The sequence below is a fragment of the Montipora capricornis genome, chromosome 14 (assembly GCF_036669925.1).
Source record: "Montipora capricornis isolate CH-2021 chromosome 14, ASM3666992v2, whole genome shotgun sequence".
In the NCBI taxonomy this organism is placed as follows: Eukaryota; Metazoa; Cnidaria; class Anthozoa; order Scleractinia; family Acroporidae; genus Montipora; species Montipora capricornis.
The window spans coordinates 40,543,404-40,566,773 of NC_090896.1; the positions used below are offsets into that span (position 1 = coordinate 40,543,404).

Genomic DNA, 23,370 nt, shown 5'->3' on the forward strand with positions numbered 1-23,370 from the left:
ATTCTAGTATCGTGCTTATATACGAATTTGTAACTGCAAGTAACCTATTAAACCGGGAAATGTGTTCCGACGGGTCTTTTAATTAAACGAGTCTAATTTTAAAAACGATGCTCTTTTTTTTTAACCGTTACTTGTGTAGGTTGGAGCATACGAAACGGGACGTATACAAAACATGGACCCCAGGTCCATGGACCACCTCCGTGGACCCGGTCCATGGACCCCTTGATGGACCCAGTCCATGGACTACCCCTGTGGACCATCCCTTCTTTTGTACAGTTTCCAGCTGAAAAATCTTTAGACGAGAAAGAGAAACCATCCTGGCACTTGTCTGGACAATTTGAGCAATAATTATGGTCTCTTACAGAGACATGAAAAATTCAGGAGGTCTCAACGGGATTGGAAACCATGACCTCTGCGATGCCAGGGCAATGCTCTACCAACTGAAATCAGTTGGGAGCAAGTTTTTTTTATATACATTGTCCCCTTAGGGCCTTAGCGTGCCTTTTTGGCCTGGCCTGTGTTATGCCACGCTAGTATGTCTGGACTCAGCTGACCGGTTGGCTCAGTTGTGTGAGCATCAGACTACTGTGCGAGAGGTCGCGGGTTGATATCAAACCCCGGCGAGACCAACACTCAGGGTCTTTAAATAACAAAAGAACTAGCCCTTCCTGAGAAAAATCTCGAAAAACTCTCCCCTCATTTCGTATAGAAGAGGGAGATCTTTGAATGATGTACTCGTTAGGGTTTAAATTTCCTATCTTGACTAATAGAAGTGGTGTTTGGCCTGTCTACGCCTTCAATGTCATCAACGTCATGCGAAGTGACCTATGATGACTAACACCGGAAGTGTTTGCAGACGAAGGTCACTTCTGTCGCTAACCAGTTTCATCCGAGACTATGACTTGCTTTTCTGCTTGTAACTTTACAAAAAAGGGTGGTCCATAGGGGTAGTCAAGAGAAAATGAGGGGACAGAGAGGGAGGCTCCCGGTCCAGCCGTTGGGATATGTCATGTCCACGAAAGTTATTTTTAGACGAGCGGAAGTCTTCCGAGACGTCCGCATGCAGGCCAACCTCGGTCCGATGTTTGAAAGAAAATAAATATTCATCAGCCTTCCACGTGCGCCGTCATTTTCTCTTTTCACTAAGAACCTGAGAGCGAAGCAAGACTACATGCGAACGTCTTGGAAGACAGACTTCCGCTAGAACAAAGACTTCCGCTCGTCTAAAAATAACTTTCGTGGACATAACATATCCCGCCCAACGTCCTGAGCCTCCCTCTCTGTCCCCTCATTTTCTCTTGGGGTAGTCCATCGAACGAGTCCATGAAGGGGTCCATGCACCGGGTCCACAGGGGTGGTCCATGGAACTGGGGTCCATGTTTTGTATACGTCGTACGAAACGTCAAGTTCATAAAACGTTTTACAACATGCGTTATCTCGTTATGTTTGTAACCGCAGTTTGTTTGTTATTTTTGCTCAAGTTGAAACGGCCAAAGAACAAGAGTGTCTACGATGTGATTCAAATATGGTAACGGTTACAAGTCGAGAATTGATTAGAAATGGTTTACGCTATCATCGTCAGCAACACGCATTATGGCCAAGTCCCAACCTCGTCCCCAAGGCGCGTTTCCCTGGCTTTGGGTCCCACCCAAAGCCAGGGAAAAGCGCCCTGGGGACGAGGTTGGGCCACGTCCTACTATAGCGTCTAACCATGCGGTTCTGGATACGTATATACGTAGATGTTCAACTGGTGTTCCTTGAGAAAATAAAAACCTTTTTTTAGTGTTATTAGCAACCTCTACTCTGAAATATCAATAAATGTATACACGTCAAGCCCGTCGTATTAACTTGATACAGAGCAATATTTTATTTTGGGAAGCGCAGGTCTAAACAACACAAAATATCGTTTGGCATGCTTCACGGGAACAACTACATAAGATCTTGAAGCAAAACTTTGGCAAACAAAACTTGAATTACATAAATAAATAAATCCCCTGACCTCACTTCTTGGTGGGTGTGTTTTGACAATGCCTGATCTTACAGGTATTTGTTTGAAGGAAGGCAAATAACTCTTTACTAGTAAATCGATTCTCGACCGGGGCAGGGGTGGCCTCCCACCAGGGTTTTCGTCACGCATTTCCTCCCCCACGAAGAGGAGGGGGGAGGAAATGCGTTACGAAACCCTAAGGACGTCTGAGTGGGAGGCTAGGGCCGGGGACGAAAGTTGTCACATGAATGAAAGGGAAAACATTCGTAGAAAAGTTGCGTTACTTCCCTTTTGTCCTCAAATTTGGCAGATCGAATGTTTATAGAATTAGCCAATCACTGACCAGTTTTTTTTTTTTTGGGATCGGTGGAAATGATGGCATTTTATACACCTTATTCAAAAAGAAAAACCTTAAATAACAATGAGCACAACCAGGTTTTCTGAGCTTGCGAGACTGAGCACCCCCCAGCAAACCATTGTTTTAAAGAAAATCGCTGGTCAGCAACCTGGTTCTGTCCATTGCTGTAGTCTTCTATTCAAAAATGGCGGACACGCGGAACGACCCAGGTTCTAATACATGAAAGCGAGGTTTGGTAGGCCTCATTTCAGTCAGGAAAATTTTAGTAGCGGCTATCAGCAGATGGGAATTAATATAAATAATAATTTTGTAATGAATTATGTCTATAGAGAAATTATGAAAATTTGCAATGAAACATCTCTGTTAAGATGTACATTTCGCATTTAATTAATTGCGAAGTCACTGATTCGTTTATGTATCTAGACGAACTTTTGGCAGTTAACTAACTGCAAAGTCCTTCGCTTCTATAATATGTGTAGAGAGACATTTTTTCTAAATTTCATTTGTCTCTATAGAGTGACATAAATGCAAACTTTGCAATTGTATAATCTCTCCTTTGCCGGAAAAGAGAAAAAAATCAGAGCATTCGAGTGGCGATTGTTTTGCTGCGAGAATATTTCAAAAGATGATTCTCTTATTACCTTTTACACAGGATTTCCTAATTTGAAAACGATGAAGGCTTTGTATGAATTTTTACGGCCTGGGGCCAGTGGAGAAAACACCCAATATTTGTCCTCTGCAAGAGACGACATTCAGGCTGGTCATAGTGAACATTGGCCATTTTCATACTAGAGACGCATTATTTGTCTGGGACGAACTTGGGCAAACATGTTTTCTGCGTCTGTTAAATTCGTCTAGTATAAAGACGGCCACAAGACGCATTATGCGTCTGGACGAAGAATCTATTTTAGTGCGTCTTCGACGACGCACTAAACTGGAAAGTTCCGTCCAGACGCATTATGCGTCGAGTGCCCGTCTTTATACTTGACGAATTAACAGACGCAGAAAAAATGTTTGCCCAAGTTCGTCCACGACGAATTATGCGTCTCATATAGTTCGTCCCGTCTTTACACGGATTATGCGTCTCTAGTATAAAAACGGCCATTCAGTGAAACAATCTTACATTGTCGCCTCAGACAAGGCTTCGCCGAAATACACTCGGCTCAGTTATTTAACTTATCCCAGTCAATTGTAAGCAGAATTTTTATATCTTGGATCAATTTTATGCACTTGAAACTAGGACAGATATATATCTGGCCGTCCAGAGAACTTGAGGATGAGACGCAATTCAAAATACATGTGATGTATCAACAAAGTGAAAAAAATCCTGCGGTATAATTTAATTCGATTTATTATTTTTCAAGGTTAGTTTTCACTTTGTTGATACATCTCATTACTTTGAATTGAAAATCCATGATTATCACTACCACACTCGACAGTAATGCATGACTTTTACCATTATCAATGTATTTCAAGTTTCCAATGTTGTTGCTGTACATCATGTACCTTTCAATAGGAGACTTACTTAACTCCCACATATTAATATCCATTTCAACAGATAAGACCGGAATCTCGTATAACATAAATCTGCTGACAGCCGCTACTAAAATTTTCCAGACTGAAATGAGGCCTACCGAACCTCGCTTTCATGTATTAGAACCTAGGTCGTTCGCCCAATTCCGCGTGTCCGCCATTTTTGAATACGGTGTATGAAAAACCAAAAAAAATTACCTTTAGGCGAGACAGCAATGGCGACCACATACGAGGAAGAAAAAATACGCGAATTTTAGTTGGAATCACGGAAAAAAGTACATAGAGAGTTTCTTCATAGCCTAGCGAAGATATCTGGATGGTTTTTATGGCAATAGTAAAGGAGTTTCATGTGAAAATCAGGTTAGCGTCTCTTTCTGTTGACTCTGTTGAGTAAACATCATTAATTTATTCCACGTGGCATCTCTTTACCTTGGGCCGTAAACTTGAGTTTCACTCTCAAAATTACCTCCAGAAGTTACTTTTTGCGTAAAAGAAGCTTTTAGAATGATGTTACTTGCCTTTTGAGGTGATACTTGACGATTTGGGAGCATTTTGTGAAAAAAATATCGAACGTGTTACACGCGAAATTTCATCGCTCAAACTTGCCCAATTTTGCCCCACATCAGATTGACCTTTAGTCTGCACATTAAAAAAAATGCGTAAAATATTTGCAGCGGGATGGGTTTTTCAGAAATTTGAAGGAATGATGGCTAGCAAATAGAGAAAGATTTTTTACAGTAACTAAAAATTTCTGTGTTTTGCATGAGAATTCGATGAAGAGGTGAATGCAACTAGAATTGTTGCGTTCGTGGTCATTTTTGTGCATATTACATTCCTTAAAAATAGATCAACTGAAAGATCGATAAATCATCTTTATTTTCTGCTTTCATTTGGACAAAAAAGATGCAACACTTAGCGAGAAATATTATTTTAAGGTGAATAGGTTGGAAAAAGTATTTCGCGGGAAATCGGCTCGGCCTTTAAAAGAGTTTTAAAGAGAGAATCATATATACATCAAGCCGAAATAGTCTCGAATTAATACGATTTCTATCCATTTTTTAAGCAATCACCTCCTCAACAGACGAGATCTCTAAAAGTATAAACCGAACGCATTTTCCTTATATTATAGAGTGTCTAGTTAACCCTTGTGCGTGGCTGTTGCCAAATGAATATTATTTCCTCACGAACTATTGGGTTCCTATTTTCCTACAGGTGGCTACATGTAGATCCACAATACATGGTGTTTTCGTTTCCACATTTGTGTTATACAAGCGTTTTGTTTTTGTTTTTCAAACGCGGTAGTGTCCAGCTATTCGGATCACGACAGAAACGTTCGACATATGCATTGTTTTGTTTTATCGGTTCTAACTGAAGCGAAAACTTTAGTTGTTATGCATGCAAAGAAACATGTTTAACGTCACTTCTGTTTTACGGTTTTACGATATAACTTCCGTTCGTTCTTTCATTTTGTTTTATAATTACTTTTGTGTGTGCCCTTTCTGTTTTTAATACATGTCGCCGTTTGGCAAAACTTAAAATTGACAATATAATTTAAGGCGATTTCAGGCAGAGAACTGAATACAAAAAAATGTCAAAGGGAAACACGAAATTCTCACTTGTTATTGGATATGCCAAGTTCTGAGCCTGGTAAAGATATAAAGTTTAGCATTTCATAGAACAAGCGTTATATCAAAGCGGTGCTCATTCGAAGCGGTGGACACCATGGACCGCATTTGTGGAAGTTACCTGCTTCGGCTAAGCGTTTGCTTCTTGCTAATCCATAGTGTCCAAGGTAACTATGATCTCCTTATTTTAACCAGCCCGGTGAAATAGAGCACCAACAAATATATTATATACCGAGTTGGGTTTACTGGTGGAAGATACATAAATATTGAAACAGCGATTGTGTGATCAGTTTCTGAAAACAGTTCATGGAACAACTTCAGCTGTGTAGGCCCCTTCCAAACCGTAATTATTTTTCAAGCTTGTTCAGAACTCTTTTTAGCTAAATATTCTATGCAGCGTGTATGAGTGGAAGGGAAATTTGCTGTAGAGCTTGCTGGGGGTAATCTAAGCCTGTAAAATGCTTTGTACGAATGTTTGAAACACTTTGACACCACATAGTCAAATGAGAACTTCAATGTTTGTCATTTGGAATCTCTGAAAACATGGATTTCGTAATTTTTGGTCAATTTAATTAAGGTCTGTGACTTGCTGTTTTGCACATCTATATTTAAGGCAGTTTTTGTGCCTACCACTTTAAAAGTGCACTATGCACAGGGCTTCTGATAGGATGTGGAAAAAAATTAAAGATCATGCAGAAATTTTTGGCCATATTATGCACTATGCACAGGGCTTCTGATAGGATGTGGAAAAAAATTAAAGATCATGCAGAAATTTTTGGCCATATTATGCACTATGCACAGGGCTTCTGATAGGATGTGGAAAAAAAATTAAAGATCATGCAGAAATTTTTGGCCATATTATGCACTATGCACAGGGCTTCTGATAGGATGTGGAAAAAAAATTAAAGATCATGCAGACATTTTTGGCCATATTATGCACTATGCACAGGGCTTCTGATAGGATGTGCAAAAAAATTAAAGATCATGCGGAAATTTTTGGCCATATTATGCACTATGCACAGGGCTTCTGATAGGATGTGGAAAAAAATTAAAGATCATGCGGAAATTTTTGGCCATATTATGCACTAATTGCACAGGGCTTCTGATAGGATGTGGAAAAAAATTAAAGATTATGCGGAAATTTTTGGCCATATTATGCGCAAACATGCAATGATTATGCGGAAATTACACCGGATTATGCGGAAATTTAAACATTTATAGAACTAATAATTAGGCCCATCCAATGTATTTACATGCTTATGGTAAATCAGGACTCGAAATTGCGACAAATTCAGTCGCTTTTTCCCTTTGCAATTAAGATATCTGGCCAAGTCGCCAATTTGCAACTAGCATTCGCCGTTAAAATAAAAGGGTTGGTAATCGGCATTTTGCTGAATTTTGTTTCAATTTGGAGCACATACTTATTGCAGGCTCTTTGTTTTGTACAACTTCATTGCAATGATTGCCCCTACTTTACCAGAGTTACAAATGATGCAATTTAATTTGCTACTATAACTTGTGGCTAAATTTTCATACCTTGTATCTTTTCAAAAAAATTTCGAGCCTAGGGTATGTTATGAAAATGGTTTAACTAGAGTCCAGGCTCATTCCTGAAGAATGAGTGGAAACTGCTTACCAACTTTCATCTTGCGAACGAAATGGCGTGTTTTCTTCAATGTTCAGGAAAAGAAGCGTTTCAAAATAGTCAATCTCTTTGGCTTTTGTGTTTGTGAGGGTGGTAATCAGCTGCTTTATCACTAATATTAGCCATTTCTTCAGTTTTATGCGGCAAATATCGTAATTATGCGGAGGATGCAGATTTTAGGGAATTATGTGGATCCGCATCGCCGCATCCTCTCAGATGCCATGTATGCACTATGCCACCAAGTTTGTAAGAGTGAGTGTTTGAGTGAGTGTATAAAATAAAGACCATGGTGGCAGATAGGCCCGTAGCGCGTACATAACTCAGGAACATGAACAGGTCTTCTGGAAGTCAATTCAGTGAGCAGACCCAGTCAGTAGAACACTAAGAAGAGCAGCTGCAGTTGTCAGACATGTTTATAACATGTCATGTCCAAATTCCCTTTGGTACGTTCCATTTGTTTAAAAGTGTCAACAGCTTTTACTTTGGGTAGAAGAGCACAGAACACATCATCAGAAAGGAATGTAAATGTGAGAAATTTACTCACAGATAATTAGTACACAGAAGTTTGGTAGTGTGGAAATTTGGCACTGTGGAAGTGACCCTAACCCTAATTCATGCCGACGCCTTAAAATAGTATGATACGACACTCTTAAAGTCCTTGCTATTGCTCTCCAACTGTAGTGCCTCTGTTGTAGTGCTTCCATTTGGCGACCAGTGGGGACAAACCTTGGCCTTCCATGACTATGCAGTGTTTCCAGCTGATAACCAAACCAGGCTCATTTGCGGAAATTTCTTATGAGTACATGCTTCGTAGAATGCTCGCACCGCTACATTGTACATGTATCATAAGAGAGTAGAAGTCATCTTGTCTATCCGCATTGATCACAATAAATGTACCATACTCCCGAATAAAAAGATGACTCATTAAATAAAGACTATCACCAAGTCTTCTTTGAATACATTGTACATTTTGTATTACTTCAAAGTTAGTATTGTGTAATTATGTCGACGGGCCTGTGAGATATCTAATACTGGGGGATCCTATCAAAGAAATTGTTGATATAGGCCGCATTGATATTGAAAAAGCATGAACGTTTCAATAGGCGTTGTTTTCCAAGAGGAGCAAGTTCTTAATGCGCGCGTTGGCTTCGTTCCGAAGATACTTATAACCTATATATTTCAGCTTCCAATTTTAAGCGAGAAAAATATATGGTCAAATTTTCAAGCAATATATTTACCTCCCCATAAGTTATATACTGTAATTATACGCAATTGTTTGCCATATAAATAACACAGTACAGCACATACTTAATGGTAAAACCTATGAATTCAATGAACAGATACAACTTACTTTTTGTTTTTCAACTCTTTTGTCACATTTGGCGTTCCATAATTATCTTTAAACTGAATTCACTTTATCCTTTTTTTTTTTTCTTGTTTAATTGATACGAATGCGACTTAAGGAGGGACAGTATGCCTTGAATGGTTAGGGGCAAAATGCTTGGAGGGAAAGCAGTGTTGTTAAATTAAAGGAGCATGATGTCGTGGGAATGATCCCTTTTATTTTCAATGAACTTTTCAGAATCACCGCTGTGAGATAAAAAAATCGAATAAATTTTTTAAGAAAAATGAGCCACACTAAGGTATTATGGAGTTCATCTAAGATGCAAGAGGAGAACTTGAAAAAGTTGGCCCGCCGTTTTCAAGTTGGCATTCATTTTAATCTTGGCTACGCGCAACCAAAAACACATAAGAATGGTTTTTGTGTGCTAAATAGAAAGAAACTTTGGCTATTAATATTCATTTGGCATTCGGCGGGAGGTAAACAGGTCTCCTTTGCTTTACAGGTTTTTACTATTGTACATTCCATGACACTATACCCCTTTAACAGAGAGTGTCTGAAAAATCTATATTTACAAGTAGAGAGATGAGCTTCTGATCATGGTGATGGTGTTGCCTTTATTCTTCAGGAACCGAGAATGGAAAAATTGTTATGCACTTGGCAGGCAACGATAATTATCAGTGCCAGTACGCGTATTTCAGTCGACGTTTCTCTAACGGTTACCTTCCTGTCCGTGTGTTTACGTCAGTTAATCACGGAAACAATTCAGCGGAAGTTCACGATTCCGTTCTTTTATGGGTCGAAGAGGTTTCCACAACCCGTTTCAAGGCGTGTATTGTGGCAGGTGGGCAAGGATCCGGTGCAAACAGCACCATCGATTGGCTTGCTTTTCAAGGCTACCAGCCAGGTGTACAACATGGACAAGCGAGATTCGCTCTTTTCACAACCGGAACAAAATGCACCCAAGTGACTTTCTCTCAGGTAAAATGTGAAGGATGTGCTTTATTCAAGTTGTATGCTAAATTCTACGGTGTATGTTAAAGCTGCATTCCTTAACTTGAAGTTGCAGTTTGTAGTGATCCGTTCCTTAGACTGAAATTGAGTTCTTACTCCAAATTTCTCGATAGTGAAAATGCCCTTAGGATAAAGAGACATGTACCTGTTAGTGGAATTTATTTAGCGACATTTCCATGCAATTTATGCATTCTCTAACAAAGATGCTTAAGAGAAAGGTCATCTCAAATTAGGCAAACTACTTCGTAAGCTGTAAATTGACTTCACCAGAAAATCGCTTAGCATGAAAGATAACTGAAAATAATTAAGTGTCTTGCCAATTAAACCAACCTTCCACGTTTAACTTGACTTAAATCCTCTTTAATTTGGTAAGTTATTATTATTTTTTTGGAACTCCCTTCAATTCTGCTAAACTAATAAAAACAATAATCTTTAATAAAACCACATGTCATTGACGCACACAATCAGATGACACAAACAAAAGAGGAATGGGATTAAACTGAGAATGGCAAACCAAATTATTATTATTATTATTATTATTATTATTGTTATTAGGTAAAGGTACACCTTATTGTACGTTTGAAGAAAGGCAGTGGTGCACTCATTTTACCCCCTCCCCCCCTTCCTCTTTCGATGAGTGCTCCTTTTTAAGAGTATTTAAAGCTACCTGAAGCTACACAATAAAAAGAAGTCGAAGCAAGGGTGAGGTCACTAGGGTTCGAACCCAGGACCTCTTGCACAGAAGACCCCTCACTGACCAACAGAGCAATTCTTACCACTTTTTGTTATCATTATAATTATTATTATGATTATTATTGAAAATTTATTCCAGAAAAGCAGTGAAGCACACCTTCAGCCTCTCGGAGTCTGCCGTGCACAGTCCTGTTCACTGAACTCGAAGCAGCAAAATGGCCTGTTTGCATGCTCAATTATTCACTTATTTTTCTCTGTAGGCATTTTCAACGGAACCTGAAGTCCAAGCTACTATTCAACATGGAAACCTTGATGAAAGGAAGGATGCAATGAACGTTTGGATTGAAAGTGTTTCCAGGACAAAGTTTGTGGTCTGCTTAAGAGAGTCAAGAACATTTGATGGGCCTCATAGCAATCTGATTGTGGTGTGTAAAGAGATAAATTATTCAAACATAAATCAAAACTCAGAAGAGAGAAAGATAAAGTGACAGTACAAATTTGAATGGGATTTCAAGTCCATACTAAGCTAAGGGCACTTTCCATTTGTCAGAACTGGCCGGGGCAGGCCAGTCAGTTTGCAAAGGAAATGCAACAATTTGAAGGAACACTTGCATGATAATCCCGCGCATTCTTCTGGAAGAGAGTACATACAGTGTTTCATCCTTGAAGTGTGTTAATTTGAAGGTTATTGTAGAGTTACTGTAATCTTTCCAAATGCCTGGTCTGGCCGGTCAGTTTTGTCAAATGGAAAGCCCCCTAAGAGTTATGGGCTTGGCAGATTTTCTGAGCAAGCTGTGCAATCAATTATCTAATGGGACCTGTCTCTTTAGCCACGCAATAGAATTATATGTATTATATATATCACACAATCTGAATAATTATGCAACCAAAGAAGAATACGTACAATAACTTAGTGAAACGATCACAACACGAAGAGCCATGACTCTCTTTGGTTAGTCAGAAGTACAGTGCAGACCAGAAATATGCGTCCTACGCAGACGCAAAACGCACGCGCGTTTTTTGCGCACACGCGTTTTTAAATGCGCGTTTCCAAACGCGCATTTGATGCGCGTTTTTTCTTTTGTTATGCAAACTCGTATCGTAGATGTGATGTTCATTGTTCCACGAAACAATAGACAGACGATAAAATGAATATTTAATTTCTGTGATCAACTTACCAGAACATTTGAATTGAAGAGCGGTGTCAACTGATCATTGTGAGTTTTCGAAACAAACCTACAAAGTTTTAAATTCTTTCGACATTCACTGAATGAAAAATAATAAAACTCTGTTGTCATCCTGCAGCTGACCACTGATAGTTAAGTTATTTTGACCTTTCTGTTGCCGAAACTGCAGTTTGGATCGTTGTCATAGAAAATGCCAGACAACGGAGAAAATAATTATGTAGACGTAGCTTCTGACCTTTCCGCCAATTCTTCGCAATAAAAGTGCTTTGCCGAAAATTTGTCGAGCTTAAGAATTTTGGGAAAAAAGTAAAACAGCGCTACTGAGGAGTTTTTGTAACATCCCAAGTTTTTCGTGAACGTCAAATACTGAGAATGGCGCCACAGAAGTCGTCATGAGATAACTGCTTTTAGGCTCCGACAAGTAAACATTTGGTTCCAGGCTCTCAAACAAAAGAAGACGACATTAGGGCCGGCGTTTTTTGTCACACAGGGTTTCACTCCGTATGCTTCCAGCCAACCCCGCGTTAATTCTCCTCCGTAAAGCTTAACTAAAGAAAGAAATTGGTGCAGAAGATATCTTAAAGGGGAGATTTTTCAACTCCGAGCGCATTCCAATGAATCTTGCTGAAGTAATACAGCTTCAATTCGCAAAAGGACACAATGCCGAGACGCCTTTTGAATGTCACGCACGCATTACAAAAATTATTTTGAAATATTCGAGAAAGTACCGGTATTACAGATGGCGTAAGTAAGTTTTGTTTGCGAATGAATATACTCCTTATTTCGTTGATTTTACTGCATTTCACTGCGCCGTTCGTCCAAGTCTTGCTCTTAGCGATACTTGTTGTTAATCGACTAACTTTACTGACCGTCGATTTCTGTTGGGAAAACCGATGTCTTTCAAATTGAAAATAGTCCTGTTTTACGTTTTAATCACAGGAAAATATTTATTCCCCTCATTATGTCATGTGTTGATGCAGCGAGAAGTGAAAGTAATTTTCAAATGTCTGAAATTAAATGTGAGGCGGAAGCGAGTGCATTGTTGACTCGAATTTCACTTGGAAGCACGCGTTATTTGAAATCAAACACTTCACTGTTGACATAGCCATTGTCTTGCGCTGAAACTAACAATAAAACTTAAACAATGAAAAGACAATGGGCCAACTCATACATACTAATTATCTTTGATGAATGCGCGTTTTTGATGCGCGTGTTACAAACGCAGACGCATGTGCGCAATTTTCGTATGCTCGTTTCGCACGCGTTTTTTGGGACGCATATTTCTGGTCTGCACTGTATATGTTCCTAAACTGAAAACCCAACCTCGTGCCCAGGACCACTCCCATCACTCCAGCATAAAAATAATGGAATTGGGAAGTAGGGAATCCATAAATCCCTTTTGTGGTTAACCCATTGACTCCCAGGGGTTTCCCATTGACGAGTAAAATCGTCTTGCGTTAGACAAAATAAAATACTAAGTCTGGCGGGTTTGGATGCCAATGGGTTAACAGGAACATAATTTTTCAGTGAGTTATTAAACAAAAAAAAAACAAAAAAACAAAGAAAAACTACTTTATAATATGCTATGAAATGCTAAACATGCTATTTTGCTACCTGGAATGATGTTATTCAGAAGAGGAACAACTCAGTTGCAACATTATCTTTTAATGAAAAGAACAAATTGCAATACACTCAATCGCATGAAGTAATAATTAGCCTCTTGTCGGGGGCTTCTAGGACCAGCGTGGTATGCAAATAGCTTACATGCTTATTTTTTCTTCTCTTTTCAGAACTGGATGGCATACAAACATTATCCAGCGCTCTGGAAAGTTAAGGAATCGTCCAAGATCTTGTTTTCTAATTATGAGATACCATTAGCTCAGGACAATTACGCATTATGTAAGGTACATGTATACACCATTATTTTGTGCTGCAGTAGCTATTGGTGATTGTATGGGGAAAAAATGTGAAGTGACCAAAGCATCACCCTGCAAGCAGAGCCTCCTTTTGTCTTTTTCTTTACTGAGGAGGAGAAAAGGACGCTCTGCCCGAATTGTGTCAACTCTTTGAAGCCGGCGCAGCCCGAACTTCTGGACTAGTCAATCTTGTTTTTTCTCGTCAAACCGGTTTTTCCAGTGTGAGCGTCCGTTTAGTGGCAAAACCGATGGTTATAATTGAGCCCGCTGTACCATGAAAAACCAAGATGGCGGCGAGATCTGGCATATTAGGCTTGGGTTCAAGCCTGTATCCTGGGAATATGTAGCGCATATTCATTAAAGATCTTACTCAATTCATGCAGAGGCTTTCTCGAGAATGCCAAAATCAAGCAAGCAAAAGAAAGGCTCTGCTAGCAGGGTACCACATCATTTATTGAATAAAGATGGGTTATTTAGTATACCCAGGTGGAAATCTTATTAAGATCTTACCAAGATTCTTAATAAGTTTCTTATTAAGATCTTACTTTGTTTCTTAATTAAGATTCTTACAAGATCTTGTAAGATTCTTGTTAAGATCTTACAAGATCTTGCAAGATTCTTACAAGATCTTGTAAGATTCTTAACAAGATTCTTACAAGATCTTGTAAAAATCTTGCAAGAATCTTGCAAGAATCTTAGTCCAGCTCTAAGATAAGATCTTGTAAGAATCTGGTAAGAATCTTACAAGATCTTGTAAGAATTGTGTAAGATCTTAGTCAAGATCTTAGATAAGATCTTGCAAGAATCTTGTAAGAATCTTATAAGATCTTAGACAAGGATCTTGTAAGAATCTTGTACAATCTTAGATAAGATCTTGTGAGAATCTTGTAAGATTCTACCCAAGATCTTATCTAAGATCTTGTAAGGTGTTGAAGTATCTTGGCTAACATCTTCCAAGATCTTGTTCCAGAATCTTACAAGATTACCAATGATAAACTTACAAATATATGGGTTTTATTCGGAGTTGTTTTGTTTTATTTTGTTTTACATAATCTGCACTCCAGTACTAAACTGCAGAAAGAACCAAGTATTGTATATGTAACTTTCTACAATTTAAGATCCAAATCTTGCACTGGCTTCTTATTAGTAAATTCGTAAAAAATCTAGCAATATTTTTACAAATCAAACACTGCTGCTTTCCTGGCGTCATTATTGCAAATTACAGTCAACTCCAATAACTTGAACCCCTGTTCACAAAAAGTAATCACTTTCATTTCCCTTGAGGTAATTGCCAGTCTTAACTCAAAATAATTATTTTCCCCTTTAATGCTACCTTACAAAGTGATGCTGAACAATACTATTCTTTTGTGTACTTTATTGAAAAGCTTAACAATTCCAACAGAAAAGAAATAACCATATGACTATTGTTAAGTCTCAAAATTAATTCATAACCAAAAATTAATTGTCATAGAGCTAAAGCACTAAGTTGACATGAAACGTCAAGTTAATACATGGGTGCACAAAGATTGCTGTACGTCTGTCAAATGTGTAACAATATTACTGTCCAGACTTGTTGAAACTACAGTACTGAACCTGAAAATCAAACAACTGTTGCACTGACAATACATTTGTTGAACTTTTTCTTAAAAAAAAAATAATCAGTTTCAAACCCATAATTGGCAGTCTGTCTTCATTTAGTTATAACTCTATTGTCTTAAACTATGGGATTGCTACGTACTGTATTGGGTACATTGTAGCACTCCATAGATACCCCATATGATCTAGTATAGGAATGATATGGCTCAGCCCCATACCAATACCACACGATCTCTGACCCCTCACTTTGGGAATGCTACATATTTGGCAGCACTCCATCCAATTCCCATATTATCCAGGAACACTGGTATATGGTATGGGAATGCTATGGGGATTTGGTAAAGTCCCTTACAATCCCCATATCATGCTGGCCCATATGATATGGCAATCAATGAAATGGTAAACTTCCATGCATACAATCTCCACATTATTGTCTAGGTACATGTACAGCTGTATGCTGCATCTGGTATGGGAATGAAATGACTTTTCACACAATTCCCGTCCTGTCCCATATATTCAGTGAACAGCTGTGATTCTTCCTAGTGTTGGACTACAATCAATCAATTCACTGGTCAGTTTTCTGAAGTAATAAGGCCCTTTAATCAACATACAAACAAGTTGCACAGTTTCACATTCAGCTTCAATGGGTATTAATTACTTTATGTACAGATCATTACATTTCAGCAAGTCTGCAAAAACTAAAAATATAATATATATATCCTGCTCCTGTAAAATAATATTCCAGCAAATCAGAGATGTGGTGGAAACTACAAAAAATCCATTACAGTCAAGCTATTAACAGTAACAGTAACAGTTACTACCATAGCTCACCGGCAAAAAATTGAATACAGTGTTCAAAGCAGTACCTAAACATTTAATTCATGTCAAAATATTTGGATTGGGTTCTTGTTTTAAAATTAAATACGAAAAAAGCTGTTAAACATTTCAGATAAACCACAGAACTCTAACAAGTCTGCAAAGAGAGATCCTTAAATACATCAAACCATAACTGGTGGAGGAGACAGAATTGGTTGCTAAGCATTTTTGTCTGCTGTAAAGGACCTTTCCCTGCTGTCCCATCAAAGATTTTTTTCAGGACGTGTCTCTTTCTGCTCTTTCACGGCAACCTAAAAAAATACAGCATATACAGTATTATTATACTTCAATGATGCATGTAGTAATTCCTCTAAATCACTGATTATTTCTATTACAACTAAACTGTTTAAGAGTAAACTCATAAATGTGGATCCCTTTACTTACAAACGTCAATAATAGCTTTGTCAGGCATTTTCTGCATTGATTACAATAGTTAAAGTGACAGCATTTAGCATTTTTACGAGAAGGAATCATTTGTCAATCGTATACATATAACTTGCGGTATGAGCACTTGTTTTCCAAATCATTTGCCTCACCACTTGTTCTAAAACTTCATTATTCTTCATTACAGGTTTACGAATTTTTTTACAGGGCTATAGCATTTAAGCCAAATTGACTATCCTTGCTTCACAAATTGACTCGAAGGTGTGAAAATGTGAATTCTAAATACAGGTAAACCGTTCCTCATTTTCAAGACAATAAGGCATCAAATCAAGCGTTATTCGCTTAAAGTTAACGCTTACCTTTTTACTTGAGTTGTTGTAAGCATTTCCTTGCCTGGATCAGGATTTAAAGAGTAAACCTAACCAAAAAATCGTCACCGTGCAAAAAGTGTGATCGTAGATACATTAACGTTCGAATAAAACCGCCCAAAATCTGTAAGAGGGATCCTGTAAGAGCTGGACGTTGAGCTGGACTGGGGTTACCACTGACTGCTGACCAAAACGAAAAGGGCTCACTAGTTTCCAGTCCCGTCTCTCACGTGTTATTCAAGATGGCGGAGGATGACAATCTTTCCACCGATTCATTATAAATGGGCAAGATTTGAAAGATACTGGAGTTCATTGAAAGGATTAAGTACTGACTTGGAGTGTGTAATTTTCAAGAGTAATGCATCATGTTCCTTTTGGAATAAGGCCGATTATGAGAGCATCAAACAAGGTAATCCGTTGATGATATTTGTCACAATCTATACAATACATCAGAATAAAAGCTTTTCATTTTCTCCGTGTACAGAGTGATTTTATGTTCAAAGTTTGGGGCCTTTAAAGGACATTGTTTAAGCAAAGTACATATATTACGAGTAGTGAAGTAACTCGAAAAATATCGTATTCACACAGGCATGCTTTTGAATGAGACCAAACCTTGTTATACATGTATTGAAGGTTGAAGTTAAAGCTCATTTTTTCAAGGCACCAGATGAAATCAAATCCTAAAAGGGCACTTAAACTTTGATCATTGTGTCACTGGCACATTCAGTACTATTGCACAAAATTCTCAAGAATCTCAACTCACTCACGTGACCCTCAAATTGAATCATTGAGTGGAATTCTTAAAGATTCCCATAAAATCCTAGTCCACATTGCCCTTTTAGCTAGTTCAATTCCCAAAAATTAGGCCTGGAAATCCAGAAAAGCCTGGCAAAGCCTGGCTTAAAAATCTTGGAAGGCCAGGCTTTTTGGCGGAACAGTGTGACAGTTTAAATTGCTTTAAACATGAAATTTTAGGTGTTACAGCTGTACTTTAGCATGATAGAATGTGAAGGACTTAAATCATTATATAGCTCTTTTATCAGATACTTTTTACATCTAAGAATAATCATGCAAAGGTTTAGTCTCAGGTGTCAAATTTAGGAACAGTCGCTACATTAAAGATAATTGGCCGTTAAACCAAAACATTTTCGTATTTTGGAAGACATCATCAAGGCCATTTTATCAAAGATTGTTACTTCAAAGACACTTCAACTGAGCCCAGAGATTTTGGTTAATGTCACTGGTCACTATGAAATTGCAGTCAATGTCTGTAATCTTGAAGACTTAAACATTTTTGGCCTGGAAATTCAAAAAAGCCTGGTCAAGCCTGCTGTATGGTGGCTCATCAATTTCAGCCAAAAACTTCCAAGGTTTGAAGCAAAAACACAACCTGTATTCCCGAGCAGTGCATAGTGTACTTAAGCTTATTACCGTAAGTCATGCCTTCCATAAGAAAACAAGTGCCCTTCATCAGGATACCTTATTTGAAAAATAACTGTAGCATGCAGGATTTCATTTCAAAAAGCATGTCAGCTGTTTCAGTTGTCAGTATCCTGTGGAGGATGAAATTTGCCTGTCAGTGAATGACCAGTGCGCAAGGCCTGCAATGCAAGCTAAGCCTTTTTGGCTCCCTCTCTCCCCAGTCTTCCCATGCAGTCGTTTTCTTCCCGAATTCTTTCGCTGTCCCCTCCCCCTCAACACTTGTTTAATTTGACTTAAAAAATGAAAAGCCCCCCAGTTCAGCCCAAATGAATGCTGATCATTATAAGTATATTAAGATCTTGTAAGGTCTTTCTTAAGATTGGTTTGCAACATTTTTCACAAAAATCTCACAAGACCAGGAGCCCATTACCCGGAGCTTCCATCTGCATTGTACCCTTGAGTCAACCCTGTCCCGTATCTTTCTATTTTTAGAACTACTACATTTTGACGTATGTGACTTATGTGACATATGTGACTGAGAACATAAGTGAAGTGGTTCATATGCGTCACATTCGTATGTGGCGTAATAAATGGCTGACCATAGGTCTCTTATGATTGGCTATTGTGAAAAACTCACTAAAGCCCCCTGTGAGGTGCTTCTAAAAATAGAAAGATACGGGACAAGGTTGACTCAGAGGGTTAATATGGAAGATGGAGGCTCCGGGTAATGGGCTCCTGACAAGATGTTACATGAGATCTTCTAGGATGTGTACTAAGGTCTTATAAGATCTTCACCAAGATCTTAAGTAAGATCTTTACTTAGATCTTTTAAGATCTTTTTTAAGATCTTATTTAAGATTCTTACTATATCTTGTAAGATCTTTGCTAAGATCTTGTAAGACTTTTACTAAGATCTTATGTAAGATGTTTGCAAGATCTTGTAAGATTTTTACTAAGATCTTGTAAGATTCTTACTACATCTTGTAGGATCTTTGCTAAGATCTTGTAAGATTTTTACTAAGATCTTATGTAAGATGTTTGCTAGATCTTGTAAGATTTTTACTAAGATCTTGTAAGATTTTTATAAAGATCTTGTAAGATCTTTTTCAGGAAGATCATGTAAGGTAGTCCTAAGATCTTGTTAAGATCTGGTAAGATTCTTTTAAGATCTTACAAGATCGAAAACATCAGCAACCTTAAATTTTTTATCAAAATTTGTTAAGCAAATGTATTAAGATCTTATTAAGATCAAAGATCTTAAATAAGATCTTATTAAGATTTTCATCTTAATGCCCATCTTACAAGATTCTTACAAGATCTTGTAAGATCTTACAAGATCTTAATAAGATTTCCACCTGGGTAGCAAAGCAGCTCCAAGAAGGGCAGCCATTGTAGCAGCCCCTATTGTTTTTGTCTGTTTCACATCTATCTTAACATGTCCCAGGATAAGGTAGCAAGAAAACCAGCTGCAGTCCTTATGAGAGCTGCTAGTCATCGTCCCAAATGCTGTCCAGTCCACTTACTGTACTGTCTGTTATTTTACTGTCACTGTTGGAAATGAAGGGTTAAGCAAAGGTCGTTAAATTTGATCTTTCAGATTATCAACTTTACCGGACCATTCTATGAACCACCAAACATACTTACAACAGCAGTCAAGGGCATCAAAAACAACTCCAATCCACTCTGGTCTGTAAAGGGTCCGTTAATCTCCTGGGTGGAGGTAAGATCTTTCATTAACATTAAATTCCAGAAATTGACCCTTGACAGAGGAGTCCATTTTAGAATTCTCAGGGCTGGGCTGGATCTATCATGAAATGGAGGCTACATGTACATTTGTAATGCGGGCAAATCTTTTCAAATTCAAATTAATTTGCCTGCGGTAGCCTCCATTTTGTGCTAGATCCAGTCCAGCCGTGAGAATTCTTAAATGGTCATTAAGCAATTTACTTTCCTTTAAAGATTAATTAATTAATTATTTTTATTTTTTCGGTTTTTGAGGATCAAACACCATAAACCTTTGTAAACTTTGCTGCATTAAGTCACTTTGCTTCAAACGTTATTTTTAATACAGGAGATTAACCGTACTCATTTTCGTGTGTGCATCAAAGATTATGCTGGGATTGATGGCCAGAGAGACAATTCGGAAGTTCATTATGTGGTTATTGGAGGTAAATAGTGCACCTGTAACCCTTGGAAGAGTTTCCCTCATCTCGATTTCTTCTTTGCCTAAGTTATAATTGAGAAACCTCTCTATCGACTCCAGAAACAAACGTTCCGGGTTACGCTAGAACTGTATATATATAAGCCAAATTGGGGACATAAATAAAATAATAAAATTTGATACTAAACATAGTTAAAAAGACATCTATTCATAATGTATGTTCTAATCTGTGGGAGTATATATGGATTGCCTCTACTCCTGTACTACCTGGACTTACAAGGTTAGTCGATCAAGTTGTCAGCCCGTAGCTTCCTATCTAAGATTTCTAAAAGGCGCGCAACTGGTGCCACCTCCTTAATAAGGAAGCTAACATGAAATGCTCTTTTCTGAAATCTATCAGTTCTAGAGAAGTACTTATCATAACTACAATCTTGGACAAAACTCTAGGAAAACATTTTGGCATGAACATCATTTGACATGCATTCACAAACAAATTTATTGGTCCCCTTCCCCCTCTCCCCCATACCAATGTTGATAATGTGGTAAAAAATACTGTGCAAGCCTTTGACCGTTTGTAAACCAACACTGGATTAGGGAAAAGGGAAAACTATGGAGAAGTTTCCCTTTTAATGATGAATGGTATATGAAATGAATCATATATGAACTGCGAATATGAAATCAAGTAAAGCTATGATCTTCACAGTTATAAACGCAATTTTTACAATTGCGTAGAGAAGCCTGAAAAATTCATGACCAGCTCCCAACGTCAGTGGCTTCATAGCTCAGTTGGTTAGAGCGTCGCACCGGAATCGCGAGGTCACGGGTTCAAATCGCATTGAAGTCCTGAATTTTTCAGGCTTCTCTACGCAATTGCAAAAATTGCGTTCATAACTGCGAAGATCATAGCTTCACTTGATTTCATATTCGCAGTTCATATATGATTCATTTCATATACCATTCATCATTGATTCACTCCTCACGGGATCATTAGAACCCACACATGACCAGCTCCCAACGTCAGTGGCTTCATAGCTCAGTTGTTAGAGCGTGGCACCGGAATCGCGAGGTCACGGGTTCAAATCGCATTGAAGTCCTGAATTTTTCAGGCTTCTCTACGCAATTGCAAAAATTGCGTTCATAACTGCGAAGATCATAGCTTCACTTGATTTCATATCCGCAGTTCATATATGATTCATTTCATATACCATTCATCATTGATTTATTCCTCACGGGATCATTAGAACCCACAAATGACCAGCTCCCAACGTCAGTGGCTTCATAGCTCAGTTGGTTAGAGCGTCGCACCGGAATCGCGAGGTCACGGGTTCAAACCCCGTTGAAGTCCTGAATTTTTCAGGCTTCTCTACGCAATTGCAAAAATTGCGTTCATAACTGCGAAGATCATAGCTTCACTTGATTTCATATCCGCAGTTCATATATGATTCATTTCATATACCATTCATCATTGATTCAGTCCTCACGGGATCATTAGAACCCACAAATGACCAGCTCCCAACGTCAGTGGCTTCATAGCTCAGTTGGTTAGAGCGTCGCACCGGAATCGCGAGGTCACGGGTTCAAACCCCGTTGAAGTCCTGAATTTTTCAGGCTTCTCTACGCAATTGCAAAAATTGATCATAGCTTCACTTGAGTTTCCCTTTTGTCCCACAAACAAAATAATTAGGGAATGACCATCTATAGTGGTGTGTTACATTTTCCCAACGAGTTTGTCCAAGGTTGTAGCAACGCCCCATACTGAAATACCATAAGTGAAAAGAGAGGACTGAAGAGATATAGTTTAGGTAATCTATTTGTAACCGTGCTTCTTGCTCACTCTAAATAATTGTGTGCATAAGTTGCCGGTAAAATCCGTTTTCAGGTTGAATCTGTTTTAAGTGAGGTTAAGCCTAGAGAAAAATTAGGATCTGCAAGGCTGTGCTCTAACGGCGCCCGGTCGCCTGAGGCGACTAACATTTGGCTACGGGCTAGTGAGAAAAATTACCTGGTCGCCCCGCCGGGCACTCTGGCTTATTGTATTTCTAGCAGATAAGGCGGCTAAATATTTTAATATGCTGGTGGTTACAGTTTACCAAATCTCTCGGAAAAAGTTTTTTCTTCGTACGAAACAATCGGTTGAAAGGCCGTTCCACATGATTTCACATTTAACATAATCCGTGACTTTGCACGTGACGGCCGGCGGCTGCACGAATTTGGATTCTTCCTCAAAAATAGCATTAAATTTGGAACGTGGAGTTTGGCATTTCTTGGTTATAGTTTTAAAAAAGAGTTGTTACTTCTGCTCTGACAGTGGTAAAGCGTGGCAGGTGAACCCGGGAATCGCAGTTTATGCAAATTTAATATTATTACGATTTTTCGCGGCTGCGCCTGCTTGGCTAAAATACATTTAGGTTATGGTTGTTTTTCCCCTGTATATGAAATAACGTAATAAAAAAGGGAAAGAGATCATGTTATTACTGGGTTGCCAGTATGGCAAACCCTGTCGGAATCTGCGTTTCATTTCGTCGTTTTTCCGTGTCGGTAAAAGTCTTACCTGTCACTCCCCTGCTAAGTGGTATCTTTGTGCATAGAGCCTTCTGCGCGTATTTTCTTAGGATCGAGAGGGTAGTGGGAAATTCGTAGATTTCTCTGGTGGACACAGTAGAACGATTAACTTTAATAGACTGCAATGGCGTCGAAAGTCATGTAACGCGAATGGCGTTTTAGTGGATCCTTGAACAAAATATACCCTTATGGAACTCAATAATGGAAAGTCAGTTGGATAAACTAGGCAGGCGGCGAAAATCAAACACCTGAAATCTTAAAAGCGACGAGTTATGGACTTCGACAACAATCTGTCGCCCGTCGAGCCGAAATCAAAGTGAGCTGTATTTCTAAAATATTACCAAGTGTGCTGTTATGTAGAACACTGAAACCAAATGGAAAATTCTCTGGTAACTTATGGGTTCAACAATGACAGAGAACGAATCGAACACCTTACGTGGATCTGCACAGTCTTCAGTAAAAACATAATTGGAAATGTGACAGCCAAGAATTATTTGAAAGAAAGCTTGTCGTCTATGTTGTGCTTCATTATTCAAGGAAGAGGTTCTTCATGGAAACGGTTTGATCCTGAAATTTAGTTTGTTGCAATATTGCGCATATTTGACACGATTGAGTTTCTTCTCTTCACGCACGCAATGAAATAGAAGGGGTTTTTGCCTCTAATAGCAAATATGTTGTTTGTTTCAAAAAAATGTTCGCTG

The 23,370-nt window shown here is 38.5% G+C and overlaps 1 long non-coding RNA gene and 1 pseudogene across 1 annotated transcript; one reads left to right on the plus strand and one right to left on the minus strand.

The window, feature by feature from the left end:
• Window positions 1-5,363: 5,363 nt before the first annotated feature.
• The window catches only part of LOC138032776 (uncharacterized), a 30,352-nt pseudogene continuing 12,345 nt past the window's right edge, over window positions 5,364-23,370 (plus strand).
• Window positions 15,473-16,634, minus strand: LOC138032807 (uncharacterized). The gene is made up of 2 exons (XR_011128468.1): window positions 16,516-16,634; window positions 15,473-16,023 (listed from the first exon to the last, which is right to left on the minus strand). It is a non-coding gene; the product is annotated as an uncharacterized lncRNA (long non-coding RNA).